A 19,986-nucleotide genomic window follows, 5' to 3' on the forward strand; every position below is an offset into this window, starting at 1 on the left:
AAATCCAAACTCTTCTTCTTCTTCTTCTTCTCCCTCCCGCTAAAGCAGGCTTTGGCGGGGGGCCGGGGGGGGCAGAAGGTGGTTCGCCTAGGGCGCAAGAAGCCCCAGCACCGGCCCTGCTGGTGGGGGAAGCTGGCCAGGCAGTCTCCTCCTGACTGTCAAAGGTGATGATGTCGGGGTTGCACTGAAAAGACCCCATCAGATTAAGCTCTGCAGAGAGAACCAAACGCAGGAATCACAATCCTCGACCTTTTTTCGATTACCTGCCGAGGCGGCTGCATTCAGATCTCAGGCTCGCCCACGGATTCCCTCGCAGAGAGCCAGATATGATCTCCGAAAGGAGGCTTTTGTTTCCCTGTAATCTTCTACTCAGTACGGCTACGACGGCAACCAGCTTATTCCTCGAGCAGGGCCAAACACACACACACACAACACACCTGATGTGCTCTGCATTTTAATCATACCAAGGCAACATAGAATCATAGAATCATAGAATCCTAGAGTTGGAAGAGACCCCAAGGGCCATCCAGTCCAACCCCCTGCCAAGCAGGAAACACCATCAAAGCATTCCTGACAGATGGCTGTCAAGCCTCCGCTTAAAGACCTCCAAAGAAGGAGACTCCACCACACTCCTTGGCAGCAAATTCCACTGTCGAACAGCTCTTACTGTCAGGAAGTTCTTCCTAATGTTTAGGTGGAATCTTCTTTCTTGTAGTTTGAATCCATTGCCCCGTGTCCGCTTCTCTGGAGCAGCAGAAAACAACCTTTCGCCCTCCTCTATATGACATCCTTTTATATATTTGAACATGGCTATCATATCACCCCTTAACCTTCTCTTCTCCAGGCTAAACATACCCAGCTCCCTAAGCCGTTCCTCATAAGGCATCGTTTCCAGGCCTTTGACCATTTTGGTTGCCCTCCTCTGGACACGTTCCAGCTTGTCAGTATCCTTCTTGAACTGTGGTGCCCAGAACTGGACACAGTATTCCAGGTGAGGTCTGACCAGAGCAGAATATAGTGGTACTATTACTTCCCTTGATCTAGATGCTATACTCCTATTGATGCAGCCCAGAATTGCATTGGCTTTTTTAGCTGCTGCATCACACTGTTGACTCATGTCAAGTTTATGGTCTACCAAGACTCCTAGATCCTTTTCACATGTACTGCTCTCAAGCCAGGTGTCACCCAACATGAACAGATAAAGAAGAACATTTTGCATGCCAAATTACAGATGCATTTTATTTTTTTTATAAATGATTTTTATTATTTTTTTAAACTATAAAAACTACAGAGAATAAAAATAAATTCACATCACATTCATCTGTTTTGGCAATCTCTGCCGTGACTTCCCTCAGACCTTTCAAATGGCCTTCAAAATTCTATCTTAATTCTAGACTTCTTAATCTATCATTGCTTATAATATCATATGCATATTAATCACTATAAAATTCATGATTACAATAATATTTCTACGATTATCTACAAAGCTTCTTGAAGTCCTATAAACGTATAAATTACAGATGCGTTTTAAGCATCTAACACAGTAGATCCCAAAGTGCACACATTCCAGCTTGTCAATAGCCTTCTAAAATGGTGGCGCCCAGAACTGGACATAATAATAATAATAATAATAATAATAATAATAATAATAATAATACTTTATTGCAGCTATAAACTCATACAAAAATAGACACGCAAATCATACCTGCCTTACAATCCGTGCAAAAACAGCTAAAATAATTACATTAAAATGGGAATAACAACATAAAATATTTACAATCAGGAGAAATAAATATAAATTCAACCTATGATACTATCAGGAGTTATAGGCCCAAAAGGGGTTGAAATGAACCACTAGGATTCCTGGAATAGGCCATTTCGCCTCTTATGGTTCAGAACCGAAGTCAGATACCTTGCCACTTGCAAGGTTACCGTTGGGTTAGAATCCTGGAGTAAAAGGGTAAGCTGGATCTCAACTGGAAGTCCAGAGAATTTTTGGACCAGTGGGCTCAACAAATTTCTCCTGACATCACTGTATAAAGGGCAGATAAAAACAATATGCAGGAGGGATTCCTTCAACAACTCATCACACGAACATGACACAGTGTTGTTGTTTTTGCTGCTGCATCACACAGTTGACTTGTGTTAAGGTTATGGTCCACACCCATCCGCAACGGTTTTAACCCGAACATAAGAAGTGGCTGCTGGATCAGGCCAATGGCCCCTCCAGTCCAGCATCTTGTTCTCACAGTGGCCAACCAGATGCCCATTATGGGAAACCCGCAAGCAGGATTCGAACGCAAGATCCCTCTCCCCTCCTGTGGTTTCCAGCAACTGGCATTCAGAAGCACTGCTGCTAGGAGCCACCACTGAACTTCTCCTCCTCCATGAATTCTCCAAACCTATTTTAAAGGCGCCTAGCTTGGTGGAATTAAGATTGCCGGGAAAAATATCAACAACCTCAGATATGCTGATGATACAACCTTGATGGCAGAAAGTGAGGAGGAATTGAAGAACCTTTTAATGAGGGTGAAAGAGGAGAGCGCAAAATATGGTCTGAAGCTCAACATCAAAAAAACTAAGATCATGGCCACTGGTCCCATCACCTCCTGGCAAATAGAAGGGGAAGAAATGGAGGCAGTGAGAGATTTCACTTTTTTGGGTTCCATGATCACTGCAGATGGTGACAGCAGTCACGAAATTAGAAGACGCCTGCTTCTTGGGAGAAAAGCAATGACAAACCTAGACAGCATCTTAAAAAGCAGAGACATCACCTTTCCGACAAAGGTCCGTATAGTTAAAGCTATGGTTTTCCCAGTAGTGATGTATGGAAGTGAGAGCTGGACCATCAAGAAGGCTGATCGCCGAAGAATTGATGCTTTTGAATTATGGTGCTGGAGGAGACTCTTGAGAGTCCCATGGACTGCAAAAAGATCAAACCTATCCATTCTCAAGGAAATTGGCCCTGAGTGCTCACTGGAAGGACAGATCCTGAAGTTGAGGCTCTAGTACTTTGGCCACCTCATGAGAAGAGAAGACTCTCTAGAAAAGACCCTGATGTTGGGAAAGATGGAGGGCACAAGGAGAAGGGGACGACAGAGGATGAGATGGTTGGACAGGGTTCTCGAAGCGACTGGCATGAGTCTGACCAAACTGCGGGAGGCAGTGGAGGATAGGCGTGCCTGGCGTGCTCTGGTCCATGGGGTCACGAAGAGTCGGACACGACTGAACGACTGAACAACAACAAAGCTTGGTGGCCATCACTGCCTCCTGCGGGAGGGTGTTCCGTAGTTTAACTCTGTGCTGTGTGAAGAAGTAACCCTAACCATCAGTGCCCTAAACCAGCCACACACACCCCAACTTGCTGCCCTCCTGGCGCAGTTTTGGACTGCATCCCTATTAGTCCCAAACTAATCTGGAGGGCACCAGGTTGGGCAAGGCTGCACCAAAAGCCACAGAGCTTTGCCAGAAGAGGAAAGGGATCCACCAGAGTGGACTTTGGGAAGAGGAGTGAGTCTGTTTTCAGGCCCTTGCTCTCAGCTGTAAGCCGCTTTGCTGGTTCCAGTGTGCTCAGAGCAACCTCTCAGCAGCCTGAAATAAATGCCGGCGCTGTTTTTTGCTCTTGGCACGGCCTCTTCAGATGAAGCTTCCTCATTTTCCTGTGCAAGGCAGAACAGCAGCAAAGTGGCCCGAAAGCAATCAGAAAGGGATCCACGGATTTGCCAGCCGTTGCCTCTCCAAAACGCTTGCAGAGATGGCTGCTGATGTCAGGACTCCGTGGAGAAGTGTTTTGTTTTCATTCATTCATTGAAAGGCACAAATACAGGATGGGTGACACCTGGCTTGAGAGCAGTACATGTGAAAAGGATCTAGGAGTCTTGGTAGACCATAAACTTGACATGAGTCAACAGTGTGATGCAGCAGCTAAAAAAGCCAATGCAATTCTGGGCTGCATCAATAGGAGTATAGCGTCTAGATCAAGGGAAGTAATAGTACCACTGTATTCTGCTCTGGTCAGACCTCACCTAGAATACTGTGTCCAGTTCTGGGCACCAGAGTTCAAGAAGGATACTGACAAGCTGGAACGGGTCCAGAGGAGGGCAACCAAAATGGTCAAAGGCCTGGAAACGATGCCTTATGAGGAACGGCTTAGGGAGCTGGGTATGTTTAGCCTGGAGAAGAGAAGGTGAAGGGCTGATATGATAGCCATGTTCAAATATATCAAAGGATGTCATCTAGAGGAGGGAGAAAGGTTGTTTTCTGCTGCTCCAGAGAAGCGGACACGGGGCAATGGATTCAAACTACAAGAAAGAAGATTCCACCTAAACATGTCTTAATTCCCCTAACAGGGATTCAATCAGTCTCGCCTATCAAAAGGCTTCAAAACAACATTGTATCCAACAGTGCAGCCGCAGCTACTAGAAACTTAGTTATCTTCTCTGTTCAACAAAGGGGAGGAACGGGCTTCCTTATAACATCCCTCCCGGGCGCCAATTGTCAAATTATAGTCCAAATAATCCGTACTTACAGCAGACGGGTTTTTTTTTTTCATTTCCTTCAATTTTCAGAAGAACGACATGCTCATGCAGGCGGCAGCCGCCGCATCGCCGCCCGGTTGGGGCATTGCCTCCACAGCCCGGCGCTGGGGACCCTTCACTCCCTTTCCCCTTTTACAAGGGGATGGGGAGAAGAGCCCAAGCCGCGGAACGCTCTTCCCGCGGTAGCGGGGCCCCTACCCCCGGGCTGGCCTGGGTTGCTTCGCTACCGAAATGACCCACGACCGCCCAGCCGGAAGTTAATGCTTTTGGTTTGATTTTATATGTTGTTGTGGTGTTGTTGTGAAGTGCCCTGAGACCTCCCGGTATAGGGCGGTGTATAAGTAGAATGAATGAATGAATCATAGAATCATAGAATCCTAGAGTTAGAAGAGACCCCAAGGGCCATCCAGTCCAACCCCCTGCCAAGCAGGAAACACCATCAAAGCATTCCTGACAGATGGCTGTCAAGCCTCCGCTTAAAGACCTCCAAAGAAGGAGACTCCACCACACTCCTTGGCAGCAAATTCCACCATCAAACAGCTCTTACTGTCAGGAAGTTCTTCCTAATGTTTAGGTGGAATCTTTTTTCTTGGAGTTTGTCTGTTTCTCTGGAGCAGCAAAAAACAACCTTTCACCCTCCTCTAGATGACATCCTTTTATATATTTGAACATGGCGATCATATCACCCCTTAACCTTCTCTTCTCCAGGCTAAACATACCCAGCTCCCTAAGCCGTTCCTCATAAGGCATCGTTTCCAGGCCTTTGACCATTTTGGTTGCCCTCTTCTGGACACGTTCCAGCTTGTCAGTATCCTTCTTGAACTGTGGTGCCCAGAACTGGACACAGTATTCCAGGTGAGGTCTGACCAGAGCGGAATACAGTGGTACTATTACTTCCCTTGATCTAGACGCTATACTCCTATTGATGCAGCCCAGAATTGCATTGGCTTTTTTAGCTGCTGCATCACACTGTTGACTCATGTCAAGTTTATGGTCTACCAAGACTCCTAGATCCTTTTCACATGTACTGCTCTCAAGCCAGGTGTCACCCATCCTGTATTTGTGCCTTTTTTTTTCTTTTCTTTTTTGCCCAAGTGTAGTACTTTACATTTCTCCCTGTTCTTTTGGTCCTGTGTGTGTGATTTTGTACATTTTGTATATTTGTTCCCTCATCTGGGATAAAAAAAGAGTCAATGAAGAGGAAGCTATTAATACTGCCCTAGTCAGACCCCACCTGCAGTTCTGAGTTCAGTTCTGGGTGCCATAATTTAAGAATGATATTGATAAGCTGGAAGGTGTGCCAAAGAGGGCGACCAGGGGTCTGGAAACCAAGCCTTATGAGGAACGATTGAAGGAACTGGGTATATGCTAAGCTTGGGAAAGAGGAGACCGAGAGATGTGATAGCCATCATCCAGTATCAGAAAGGAGCAAGCTTTTCTGCTGCTCCATAAGGGAGGACCAAAGCCAATGGATTCAAATGTTGAGTTTTCTGAATAAACATATGGAAAAACCTTCTGACAGTCAGACAGTGGAACGGTCTCCCTCAGGAGGTTGTGGTCTCTCCTTCCTTGGAGGTTTTTAAGCAGAGGTTGGGTGGCCCCCTGTCATGGATGCTTTAGCTGAGATTCCTGCATTGCAGGGGGTTGGACTGGATGACCCTCGGAGGTCCCTTCCGACTCTACAATTTTACAATTTCATGATTCTCTTTTAGACACCCACATACCCCTCCCGCCCAAAGTTCCCTGACAAGACGGTTACCTGAGGCAGCCTCCACCAGCGTGAATGTTCATTTGGTGCTGTGGAACAGCAATCCTTATCCGTCTCCTACCTGGGATCGTTGGCAGGGGAACACTGGGTGGGGGGGGGGAAGCCTTTCTTAAACCGATGATGACTTTGTCATCCAGCTACTTAATTCCTTTGGGCATTTGACGAATGTATCGGGCGAAGCTTCTTGCTGATGGGGAATGGGCAGAAATGGAAGGATAATAGACTGGAGCTGCCTGGGCGTCAGACCAGCTCACTTTGGCCTCCCATTTATCAATCTCCTCCTTGTGCCATGCCGGCACATTTCTGAGTGACAGGGCAGTGTCTCCACCTCCTGCCTGTAGCCAGATCATTTGACCTTGCAGTGGTTTTTTTACAAAGATCGACACTCCTCTTTCTTTCTTTCTTTCTTTCTTTCTTTCTTTCTTTCTTTCTTTCTTTCTTTCGTCTGTCTTTCTGTCTTTCTCTCTGTCTGTCTGTCTGTCTGTCTGTCTGTCTTTCTGTCTGTCTGTCTGTCTGTCTGTCTGTCTGTCTGTCTGTCTGTCTTTCTGTCTATACCAGGGAGGCTTAAAGTGGAGGTGAATTTTAATGCAGTTGGTTGGAATGGGGAAAGAGCTGCATTTACAGATTTACAGATTCACTCCTCTCTAGCTGGTGTCCGAAACCATGAAACTAGGGAGAGGTTGTTCCTTCCTGAAGTGGCTGCTCTGATGCAGAAGGCTCTGGTTTAATAATAATAATAATAATAATAATAATAATAATAATAATAATAATTTATTCTTTATACCCTGCCCATCTGGCTGGGTTTCCCCAGTGCCCCTGGGCAGCTTCCAGCAGAATATTAAATATGATTCATCAAATATTAAAAAAACTTCCCTAAACAGGGCTGCCTTCAGATGTCTTCTAAAAGTCCGATAGTTGTTTATTTCTTTGACATCCACAGGGCGGGGGCCACTACCGACATCTCCACTTTGGGGGAAGCCTATGGGATGCTTCAGTTGTGATCCCTGCATTGGGGGATCGGACTAGATGACCTTTGGAGGTCCCTTCCAACCCTACAGTCCTATGATAAGCCTTCCCTCTCTCACGGCGGAGCCACGGCGGAGCACTTCAAGTCCCCCCCCCAAAAAAAAAAATCTGTCTCCATTTGGACGGTGCCTCCTGGCAGCTCCCTTTGTCTTGCCTCTGGCCACTCTTGCAGAACAGGTAATTGAATATTGAGCCGGGCCATTTGTAACAATCCATCTGGGCCCCGCCATGGAGGAGCACTTGCGTCGTGCTAATGGGGCCTTCATCTCGGGGAATAAATATCAGCAGCCTATCGATTCATCCCTTCAGCTTCCCTTACTGAAAAATAAAACGATGGAGAGAAGTTTCTCAGGACGGCAGCGGAGGAAGAGCAAGCCTCCAGCCAGCTGGAAGCACCAGTGCAAATCCAGCGAGCGGAATCTGAGTCGAACAGCAACACTCGGCCCTCCTGTGGTTTTGTGTTTTGTTGTTGTTGTTCAGTTGTTCAGTCGTGTCTGACGCTTCGTGACCCCATGGACCAGAGCACGTCAGGCACTCCTGTCTTCCACTGCCTCCCAGTTTGGTTTCCCCAGGGGCTTGCCGCTTTGCATAGAAGGCATTTCGACGAGCCACCACCGAGGGCTGTGGCGAGAAGTGCCCCTTCAGCCGTTCCACTATTGTTTTGTAAGGAACGGTAGCGACATCATCAGGCGCAAGGAGAGCCCGGGCGATTTCGAATGTCTCCTCTCCGCAGACGCTGAAGAATATCACCCTCTTTTTGGCATCGTTGGTGACCCCTTTAGCTTCTAGAAGAAAGGTGAAACGGGTGGCATATCCTTCCCAGTCTCCTGATGCTGGGTTGAACGGCGAGAAGCTGCTGTCCGTTGCCATCTTGAGTTCCTTGGGACCCGGAGCTGAAGCCTGGATACACGGTGCGAGGCAGCTGTGCGGCAGGTGGCGTTGCTGCGGTGCTGTGTGTTGCAGTCAGCTCAGCGGGATCCCATCCTCGTCGCCAGTGAAAGATACTCGGAGTCCAGTGTGACTTTCATGCTCTTTATTCAGCTCATAGTAGTGAGGAATCTAGTTCCCCCAAAACGTTTGCTTTATATACACTATTTACACAATGGGCCCCACGTGATTGGCTAATTCCGGGATACTCCTGTAGGCCAATCAGAGTGCGGATTCAATTCCACCTGGAGCTGGATTGGGTGGTTCCTGCAGACCAATCGGACTGCTGCAATCTCAATCCTATTGTTCTGGGACCAATCAGACTGCTGCAATCTCAATCCTATTGTTCTGGGACCAGTCAGACTGCTGCAATCTCAATCCTATTGTTCTAGGACCAATCAGACTGCTGCAGTTTGGATCCTATTCAACTCAGTACATAACAGTCAGGCTCATGCCAGTCGCTTCGAGAACACTGTCCAACCATCTTGTCCCTTCTCCTTCTGCCCTCCATCTTTCCCAACATTCACTACTGGGAAAACCATAGCTTTAACTATACGAAAATCCTTCCAGTAGCATCTTAGAGACCAACTTAGAGACCATACCAAGAAAAAACTTAGTTGGTCTCTAAGGTGCTACTGGAAGGATTTTTTATTTTGTTTTGACTATGGCAGACCAACACAGCTACCTACCTGTAACTTTAACTATACGGACCTTTGTCGGCAAAGTGATGTCTCTGCTTTTTAAGTCTTTTTTATGGTCCAGCTCTCACTTCCATACGTTACTACTGGGAAAACCATAGCTTTAACTATACGGACCTCTGTCGGACCTTTTTGTGTTTGCATTTGTTTAAAAACCTAGTTTTAAGAAATTGTTTAAGATAAATAAGCAAATAATTAAGGGATGCAGATGAAAGCACGAGCAAATTCACAGCATCTTCGGAGACTCGTTCTGCAGAATCGTCTCTGGTTTATTGCGGCACATGATGACACCGTGTGTTTGAATTCGCCACCCTAGAAGAGAAGGGCCGGGTGCTTCAGAGGGGGCCAGCCCCACGCAGGGACGTTTGAAAGCTCTTGGCACCGCCAGGAGACAACCTTAAATATTTTGGTAATTACCCCTCCAGTTCCCTGCTGCGAAAGGCGTACGTTCCTCTTAATGAAGATTGAACTGAATGGCGAGGGCTGACTGCAAAGCAGCAGCGGGAAGTTAATCTGTCTGCTTGTAATATACGCAGGAAACGAATTTAATTGCCACATCAGAGAAATGATTAGAGATGCAGCAGGTTCCCCGTGGAGGCGCTGAGCAAAGGGAAGATCAACAGGGCAAGGGGGGGAGGGCTTCTCCATGGGCATCCTTTTCTTTCACCCAAGGGGATATTGAGAGGAGAGAGGCATCTTCAAATATCTCAAGGGCTGTCACATGGAAGATGGAGCAAGCTTGTTTTCTCCTGCTCCGGAGGGTAGGACCAGAACCAATGGCTTCAAATACAGGATGGGTGACACCTGGCTTGAGAGCAGTACATGTGAAAAGGATCAAGGAGTCTTGGTAGACCATCAACGTGACATGAGTCAACAGTGTGATGCAGCAGCTAAAAAAGCCAATGCAATTCTGGGCTGCATCAAGAGGAGTATAGCACCTAGATCAAGGGAAGTAATAGTACCACTATATTCTGCTCTGGTCAGACCTCACCTGGAATACTGTGTCCAGTTCTGGGCACCACAGTTCAAGAAGGATACTGACAAGCTGGAACGTGTCCAGAGGAGGGCAACCAAAATGGTCAAAGGCCTGGAAACGATGCCTTATGAGGAACGGCTTAGGGAGCTGGGTATGTTTAGCCTGGAGAAGAGAAGGTTAAGGGGTGATCTGATAGCCATGTTCAAATATATCAAAGGATGTCATATAGAGGAGGGCGAAAGGTTGTTTGCTGCTGCTCCAGAGAAGCGGACACGGGGCAATGGATTCAAACTACAAGAAAGAAGATTCCACCTAAACATTAGGAAGAACTTCCTGACAGTAAGAGCTGTTCGACAGTGGAATTTGCTGCCAAGGAGTGTGGTGGAGTCTCCTTCTTTGGAGGTCTTTAAGCAGAGGCTTGACAGCCATCTGTCAGGAATGCTTTGATGGTGTTTCCTGCTTGGCAGGGGGTTGGACTGGATGGCCCTTGTGGTCTCTTCCAACTCTATGATTCTATGATTCTATGATTCTAAGTTGCAAGAAAGGAGATTCCAAACAAACATCAGGATGAACTTTCTGACAGTAAGTGCTGTTCAGTCGTGAGATACTGACAAGCTGGAACGTGTCCAGAAGAGGGCAAACAAAATGGTCTAAGGCCTGGAAACGATGCCTTCTGAGGAACGGCTTAGGGAGCTGGGTATGTTTAGCCTGGAGAAGAGAAGGTTAAGGGGTGATATGATAGCCATGTTCAAATATATAAACATGTGACTGGCTGATTAGATTATTTGTCTGGAAACTGTAGAAAAGGCTCCCTTTCCTTTAGAAGCTGCAGAAATGTGAGTTGAACCCCATAAAAACAGGGCTTTTCCTCTTTGCTTTTCCCCCTTCGCAAATGGAGCTTTGCTTTTCCCCCTTTGCAAAAAAGCTGCAAAACCTTTAGCTGATCCTAAAAAAAACAGGGTTTTACCCTTTGCAAAAAAAGCTGCAAAACTTTTAGCTGATCCTTTAAAAAACCAGGGCTTTTCCCTGTGCAAAAAAAGCTGCAAAACTTTTAGCTGGTCCTCAAAAAAACAGGGCTTTTAGTGGAGGAAAACCAGAAAAATATTTTTTTTCTTGTTTCCTCCCCTAAAAACGAGGTGCACCCTATGGTCCGCTGCGCCCTATGGAGCAAAAAATACGGTATAAACTTTTTTAGTGCTATTTTTTTATTATTACTCTTGTTATTCTGGCCCTTCGCATTTCCCCCTCCTGTGATGATGTTGCTGGTCTTCTGTTCGGAGCCGTGTTGTTTTGTATTGCCGGCTCTTGCTGTAATAAAATTGATTCTGATTCTGTGAGGTGCAACCACCACAAGTGTTCTTGGACAGACCCTGGAAGAGCCCATGACAGCGGTCCTCCAATCCGGTTGCAGCATGCCAGGCCTGGAGCAGATTACTCGGGACCAGATGGCTGTTAATTGGCAACTACTCCAGCTTACTTCCATCTCCAGCCCATTCAATTAAGGCTCCGATTCAAACTTCGTCCAAGTCAGGTTGGCTGCATGTAATTATGCAGAAATCTAGATGGGTTTAAAAGCTTAAGGCTATTCCGTTTATCCCAAAGGATGAGCAGGCAGGGTCTCCTCCCTTCCCTTCTCCTCCTCTGTCAGTCCAGAGATAGCGCAGGGGCAGCCAGCTTATTGATCCGGGTCCTTTGGCTGAAATCTGCTTCCTGCATCCACCCACAGGCAAAACCAAGGCTTCATCACTGCAGGGAAGTCCTGGCCAAATGGATGCAGCAACCAGCAGCACCGACTCTGCTCAAGCCGAGGCGGAAGGGGGGGGGGAACAGGAATCAACTCACACAAGCCCAGTTTCTATTGCTAGGCGATTCCCTGAGACGGTTTGCAAAGATTGTTGTCCCTATTTTCAAAAAGGGGGGAAAGAGAGGACCCAAACAATTACCGCCCAGTCAGCCTGACATCAATACCAGGAAAGATTCTAGAGCAGATCATTAAGCAAACGGTCTGTGAGCACCTAGAAAGGAATGCTGTGATCACTAAAGGTCAGCATGGGTTTCTGAAAAATAAGTCATGTCAGACCAATCTGATCTCATTTTTTGACAGAATTACAAGCCTGGTAGATGAAGGGAACGCCGTGGATGTAGCCTATCTTGATTTCAGCAAGGCCTTTGACAAGGTGTCCCATGATATTCTTGTAAAGAAGCTGGTAAAATGTGGGCTAGACAATGCTACCATTCAGTGGATTTGTAACTGGCTGACTGACCGAACCCAAAGGGTGCTCATGAATGGCTCCTCTTCATCCTGGAGAGAAGTGACTAGTGGGGTGCCACAGGGCTCTGTCTTGGGCCCAGTCTTATTCAACATCTTTATCAATGCCTTGGATGATGGGCTTGAGGGCATCCTGATCATGTTTGCAGATGACACCAAATTGGGAGGGGTGGCTAATACCCCAGAGGACAGGATCACACTTCAAAATGACCTTAACAGATTAGAGAACTGGGCCAGAGCAAACAAGATGAATTTTAACAGGGAGAAATGCAAAGTACTACACGTGGGCAAAAAAAAAAAAAATGAAAGGCACAAATACAGGATGGGTGATACCTGGCTTGAGAGCAGTACATGTGAAAAGGATCTAGGAGTCTTGGTAGACCATCAACTTGACATGAGTCAACAGTGTGATGCAGCAGCTAAAAAAGCCAATGCAATTCTGCGCTGCATCAATAGGAGTATAGCATCTAGATCAAGGGAAGTAATAGTACCACTGTATTCCGCTCTGGTCAGACCTCACCTGGAATACTGTGTCCAGTTCTGGGCACCACAGTTCAAGAAGGATACTGACAAGCTGGAACGTGTCCAGAGGAGGGCAACCAAAATGGTCCAAGGCGTGGAAACAATGCCTTATGAGGAACGGCTTAGGGAGCTAGGTATGTTTAGCCTGGAGAAGAGAAGGTTAAGGGGTGATATGATAGCCATGTTCAAATATATAAAAGGATGTCATATAGAGGAGGGTGAAAGGTTGTTTCCTGCTGCTCCAGAGAAGCGGACATGGAGCAATGGATTCAAACTACATGAAAGAAGATTCCACCTAAACATTAGGAAGAACTTCCTGACAGTGAGAGCTGTTCGGCAGTGGAATTTGCTACCAAGGAGTGTGGTGGAGTCTCCTTCTTTGGAGGTCTTTAAGCGGAGGCTTGACAGCCATCTGTCAGGAATGCTTTGATGGTGTTTCCTGCTTGGCAGGGGGTTGGACTGGATGGCCCTTGGGGTCTCTTCCAACTCTAGGATTCTATGATTCTAAGGTTGCTGACTCTTCTTGTTGATGATGATGGTTTACAGTCTCGCACAAGAAACCCGCTTCCTCAAAGTATTGGCTGCAATAAGTGAAGGGGAAATGCCTTGGAAAGGAGCAAGCACATAGCTTGGGGGTACTCCTGGATGCAGAAACCCAAGTCTCCTCTGGGGGTAGGAGTGCTTTCTACTAGCTTTGTCCAATATGGCAGCTGAAGTCTTGCCTGCACAGGGATACCCTGGCTGATGTAGCCCATGCGTTGGAAACCACCGTGGCTAGCATCCTCTCCAGCATCCCTCAGCTGAAATTAGGGAAGGGACCCCAAGGGTCATCTAGTCCAACCCCCTGAAATTCTCTACCAGTGTCCCCTCAACCCACACTTCCCTCTCGGAGGCAGAGGCAGGGATGGAGACACATTTTTTGTCACACACACACCACCACCCCCCCCCCCCAGGCATAGGAAGGTCAGGTGGTACGCAGTGCAGAAAATTTCTTCTCACCCCCCCCATTGATTCCCCCCTCCCCGCAAAAATGGTTTTACGCTATTTCATATTTTCTTACAAAGGAATAATAACAAGTAATAATAAAAAAACTTTTATTTATATCCCGCCCTTCCCGGCCGAAGTCGGGCTCAGGGTGGCTAACATCAGATACATAACACTGGTATAAAATCAAACAATAATTCAATTACCTCCTAAAAACATCTCAAAATCAAATTAAAGTCTAATTAGATGGCTTTCCACAGGGTTAGGGTTGGGAACAGTAAGTGCTCCACTGAACTGGAATTTCAGCCTTCATGACATAGGAAAACAGCCAAGTAAACAGCTATTTTGGTGGAGGGGGGTCAAGATATTAACCAATACAGTGGTACCCCGCTAGACGAATGCCTCGCTAGACGAAAAACTCGCTAGACGAAAGCATTCGTCTAGCGGGAGGCTGCCCCGCTAGACGAAAAAGTCTATGGGGCTGCCTCGCAAGACGAAAAAATTTCGTCTTTTTTTTTTTTTTTCGTTTTGCGGAGCGCGGCTCCCATTGCCGCTCCGCAAGACGAAAACCCCGCTAGACGAAAATTTTCGCGGGACGAATTATTTTCGTCTAGCGGGGCACCACTGTATGCATGAAATTTCATATATAGCTATACAATCCCTAGTATAGTAAGATAAGACCTTCAGAGCAGGCATTTTCAAAAAAAAATTGTTCCTTGATAATTTGTCACCCCCTCCATTATGGAACATGGGGCGGCCCACTCCCCGCTCCCCGCTCCTCCTTGCTACGCCCCTGCCCATGCTCATTTCAAGGGCAGTTGTGCAGGACAGGTTCCTGGCGGATGGGTCCCCGTGGGTCAAATCCGTCCATCTTGCACTCTGCTGCCTTTATCAGTGCCTACATTCTGTTTCACCCTCCCCTCCCCTCCCCAAATTCAGCTACTTCAGCTGGCTCTCCGGACGGCCACCTCTCCATTCATTCATTCGTCAGCTGATGATGGACATCATCTCCTGCTTTGTATCCAGCAGGGAAGGCAAAATCGCATTCGGATGCGTCCAATTACTCTTAATCCCTCTTGTTCTTTGCTTCAGAGGCACTCGAGGATTCATTAAAGCAAGGAAACGGTGTTTGCTCTCTGAATTCAAGGAGCGGACAGGAAGACAGCCGGGTGGGGAAGGGCAGGGAGATTTGATGGTGATTTTTGAACACACAGGTCGTCCGTCCCTCCCCCCCCCCCCCCCAGATCCCAATTGTAACGAATAAAAAATGGTTTATTCATCGTGACTATGCATTGCACACTGATGGATAGCAAAGGTATCCCAGACAGTTCTGGCTCCAGAGCCGCATGCTTTTAAATGGGCTGTTTAAGATTCCTAGACAACCAGTTTAGCCAAAGGCAATACGGATATTGAAACAAACAAATGATAAAAACGGGTGGCCTTTGAAGGAGCTGGGCCATGTGACTTGTCTCTCTTATAACCTCATAATTAGGGTTGGAAGAGAAGTCTGATTTGCATTAAAGGCCAAACTCATTTATTGTTTACTAGCTGGCCCGGCCATGCATTGCTGTGGGTTTATTTTAATTTAGGTTTTTTTTTGCTTTTTAAAATTCTCCTGACCTCAAGAGTATTCTGGAAGCTCCTGTTTTCATTATTCCCTGTCCCTTTAGAGCAGGGGTCACCAACCTTTTCCAACCATGGGCCGGTCCACTTTCCCTCAGACCATGTGGTAGGCCGGACTATATTTTTGGGGAGAAAATGAACTAATCCCTATGCCCAAGAAATAACCCAGAGATGCATTTTACATAAAAGAACACATTCTACTCATGTAAAAACAGCACGGCGGCCATTTTAAGTGAGAGCACTGGGGACCTTAAAGAGCATTCTCCCCCACCCTAGTCCCAAAATTACGCACCCCAGCAACACAATCCCCTCAGAGCCGGTCTTACTCAGTGCGAGCTCTCAGGCATGCCTCCTGCTCCGCCTTTTTTTTTCCTCGGTGCATGCGAAGCTGCAGCGGCCATTTTAGGTGAGGGCACTGGGGACCACCCCCAGCCCCCCCCCCCAGCATTGCTCTGGCCAGGTCTGATTATGTCGACGGGCGATCCGCCTTTCTATTGGATGCAGTTGGAGTCTTCATTCCTTTTGCTGGTGAGGTATAATAGGCGCACCACTCCCCCCCTTTATCCTTTATTTTAGGTATGACAGGTGTGGGTTTTTTGAATTTTTATGATGCCAGATCCTTCCTTGATGGTCAAGTTACGCTTTGTCCTAATTTGATGCTGTTTGGTGCAGCGGTTACGGAGAACATAGGTTTCCGGCATACACACAATGGGAACACACACACATATATATATATATATATATATATATATATATATATATATATTCACTTGAAATGACCCTGAAACAACAAGCCATCCTTTGAAATTCCCACTCCTCTGAATTCTGCAATGCAGCCAACTGACATATGTACCAGACAAAATTTCACACAGAAATGTGTGTTTGTTTTGTTTCCTTTTTAACCTACCTTGCCCCCCAAGCAGCTTAAGGTGGTACCGTGTTTCTCCTAAAATAAGACACCGTCTTATATTTTTTTTCACTCAACAAAACACAGTATGGCTTATTTTCAGGGGATGTCTTATTTTAACCGTGTCGCATCGGTACGCTGCATAGCCACGCCTCTCCAGGCTGTTTTAATGGGAGGTACCACATCACTATGGCTTATTTTCGGGGTATGGCTTGTTTTTGGGGAATGGCTTATATTTCGCAAATGCATAGAAATCCTGCTATGGCTTATTTTATGGCTATGTCTTATTTTAGGAGAAACAGGGTATACATGGTTCTCTCTCTCCTCAGGATAGTGACCACAGCTGGGATACTGTGTCCAGTTCTGGACACAACAGTTGAAGAAAGACGTTGACAAGCTGGAAGGCGTGTAGAGGAGGGAGACCAAGATGATCAAGGGTCTGGAAACCAAGCCTGATGAGGAGCGGTTGAAGGAGCTGGGTATGTTCAGCCTGGAAAAGAGGAGACTGAGAGGAGATAGGAGAGCCATCTTGAAATATTTCAAGGGCTGTCACATGGAAGAGGGAGCAAACTTGTTTTCTCCTGCACCGGTGGGTAGGACTCGAACCCATGGCTTCAAGTTACAAGAAATGAGATTCCAACTAAACATCCGGGGGGAAACTTTCTGACACTGAGAGCTGTTTGATGGTGGAACAGAGTCCCTCGAGGGTGGTGGACTCTCCTTCCTTGGGGGTTTTTAAGCAGAAGATGGATGGCCATCTGCCATGGATGCCTTGCAGGGGGTTGGACTAGATGACCCCCGGGGTCCCTTCCAAATGTATGATTCTATGATTTAATCCCCACAACAGCCCTGTGAGGTAGGTTAGGCTGAGAGGCCGTGACAGACAGGCCTCCAAAGGTCACCCAGTGAGCTTCATGGCTGAGTGGGGATTCCAATTCAATGGAGTTTACTCCCAGGAAATTGGTCTTAGGATTGTACAAGGTGAAATACAAGTCCAATAAAGCAAATCCAATAAATCAAAGTATCTAGAGGGCACCAGGTTGTATACTATTTATACGAGCTATTTATAAATACAGTATGGGCATTAAGCCTCTCCAGATATCGAATACTTGATGTTAAATATAAAATCTGGTCAGAAGCCAAATCATGACATTGAATGCTAGCTATCAGATATTTGACGGATATTGTCAGTCAGCCTTCGCAGCGATGGATTTTGAAGCTCCAATTCCTTTTATCAGCGTTACCGTTCCGAACCTCAAAAGCACCTGGAGGTGATGGGAGAGAGTCGAACAGAAACTGTCCTTCCTTTTCTGCCTCTGAAGTCATTCTGGGGATTTTTCCCACTTAAAGAGGCACTTTTGCAGAGTTGTGTGTGTGCAAGATTTGCTGTGGGATATGTGTTTTCATAAAAGATGTTCTTGGCATTTGGCTGGGCTGAAGCGAACATTTTCCCGGTCGTCAGAAATGCACATTCTTCCATCGTCACCAACCGAGTAGACATTATGCAAGGGACGTGTGGGCCTCTGGGACGGCATCTTCTCATCTCTCGCTGTTTCTGTGAGGAATAAAATGTTCCTCCTTGCAATAGTTATGGGCTCTGGACACTTGGGCCTCAAGGCTGTTTGGGAAAGAAAATGCACTTTTCTTGGAGTCTTCTAGGATGCCTCAACATTTACAGAGGAGACAGTAGCCCAGCGTAGGGACCCGATCCAGCACCCCGCAGCAATTTTTTTTGCCCCCCTCCCCAAGATCTCCATCCTGCCTTTCTTCCAAGGAGCTGAATTCAGTATACATATTTAGGGGAGGGGAGTTGCAGGGAATGGACTAAATGACCCTTGGGGGGTCTCTTAAAGATAAAGGGACCCCTGACCATCAGGTCCAGTCATGTCCGACTCTGGGGTTGCGGCGCTCATCTCGCTCTATAGGTCAAGGGAGCCGGCGTTTGTCCGCAGACAGCTTCCAGGTCATGTGGCCAGCATGTTTCGCCTTTTAAGTTGAATTACTGAAAGAAATGAACTTTTCCATGATATTCTAATTTTTCAAGTTTCACCTGTAGATAGATAGATAGATAGATAGATAGATAGATAGATAGATAATAGGTAGGTAGGTAGGTAGATGATAGATAGATAGATAGATAGATAGATAGATAGATAGACAGACAGACATAGATGATAGATAGATTTTCCCTTTATTTTTAATTAAGCTTTCAAAACTGACAACAGGCTTAGTAGCTGCTCTAAAAACAGTAGTTTGTGTTCCCTGCAAGCCTGTCATAGCAAATGAATCTCCGGGCACCTCAGCACATGCATGCTAAGGTAAAAAATAAAATAAAAGGGCATGGGAGCATCACACACAAACACAAACCTAAACACACTTGCGTTTAAAAATGCACAAACGGCAAGACGAGCCGCTCTGCCCATCCTTATTAGGCAAGGGCTACTTCAAGAACAGAGTGCCTTAGCGGAGTTTTATGGGCAAGTGTTGATCTTGTCTCGGCAATTGCCCTCCTTCAGTTTCCGCGAACGCTAGATTTGCTCATAAATCTGAAAAGCACAGAACGCCGAGGAGCCGAGTGCCTGGACAAGGCAGGCAGGCAGGCAGGAAAAGATGCTTGCTTAAGCATTACGTGAGGCTGGCTCATGATGACTGGGGAGGAAATCTGATGCCTGCCTGTTGCTGAGCTTGTCACCCAGCAGCGGCAAGGGGAAACAGGGGGCATGTGCTATCCTCAATGGGACAGCTACACCAAAACCATAATTTACTGGTGTAATGCTAATTCCCCCTCCTTAGCTCAGGAGGAGAGGGGTGGCCTTGTGATGTCAAAGGAGTCATACACACCCTAAATGTAAAGCACCTTTAAAGCACCCCCCCAAAAGAATCGTGGGAACTGTAGTTTGCACCCCACAGATTATTATTACTACATTTATTTATGCTCTGGCTTTTCCCCCAGACTCAAGGCAGCTTACACAAATTAAAACAACACAGCTTAAAATAGAAACAGCTAGAATAGAATCCTAGAATCCTAGAGTTGGAAGAGACCCCCAAGGGCCACCCAGTCAAACCCCCTGCCAAGCAGGAAACACCATCAAAGCATTCCTGACAGATGGCTGTCAAGCCTCCGCTTAAAGACCTCCAAAGAAGGAGACTCCACCACACTCCTTGGCAGCAAATTCCACTGTCCAACAGCTCTCACTGTCAGGAAGTTCTTCCTAATGTTTAGGTGGAATCTTCTTTCTTGTAGTTTGAATCCATTGCCCCGTGTCCGCTTCTCTGGAGCAGCAGAAAACAACCTTTCACCCTCCTCTATATGACATCCTTTTATATATTTGAACATGGCTATCCTATCACCCCTTAACCTTCTCTTCTCCAGGCTAAACATACCCAGCTCCCTAAGCCGTTCCTCATAAGGCATCGTTTCCAGGCCTTTGACCATTTTGGTTGCCCTCTTCTGGACACGTTCCAGCTTGTCAGCACAGGAAAGAAAATTGTTGAAAAGTAATTAAACTCAAACGGAATTAAAACCATATAAAAACAAATCTATTAAAATACAGGTAGTGAAAACAGAACAGCACTATTAAAGGCCATTTCCTAAAAGAAAACCAAACAGAGAAAAAACCCAATCGGTTCCCAAAGGCCTGTTAGAATAAAACAGTCTCCATCTGGTGGCAGAAGGGCAGCAAGGAGGAAGCTGGTCTGGCTTCCCTAGGCAGGGAGTTCCAAAGTTGCCTGGCAGCAGCCACCACTAAGA

Source organism: Lacerta agilis, chromosome 4 (assembly GCF_009819535.1).
Source record: "Lacerta agilis isolate rLacAgi1 chromosome 4, rLacAgi1.pri, whole genome shotgun sequence".
NCBI classification, from domain to species: Eukaryota; Metazoa; Chordata; class Lepidosauria; order Squamata; family Lacertidae; genus Lacerta; species Lacerta agilis.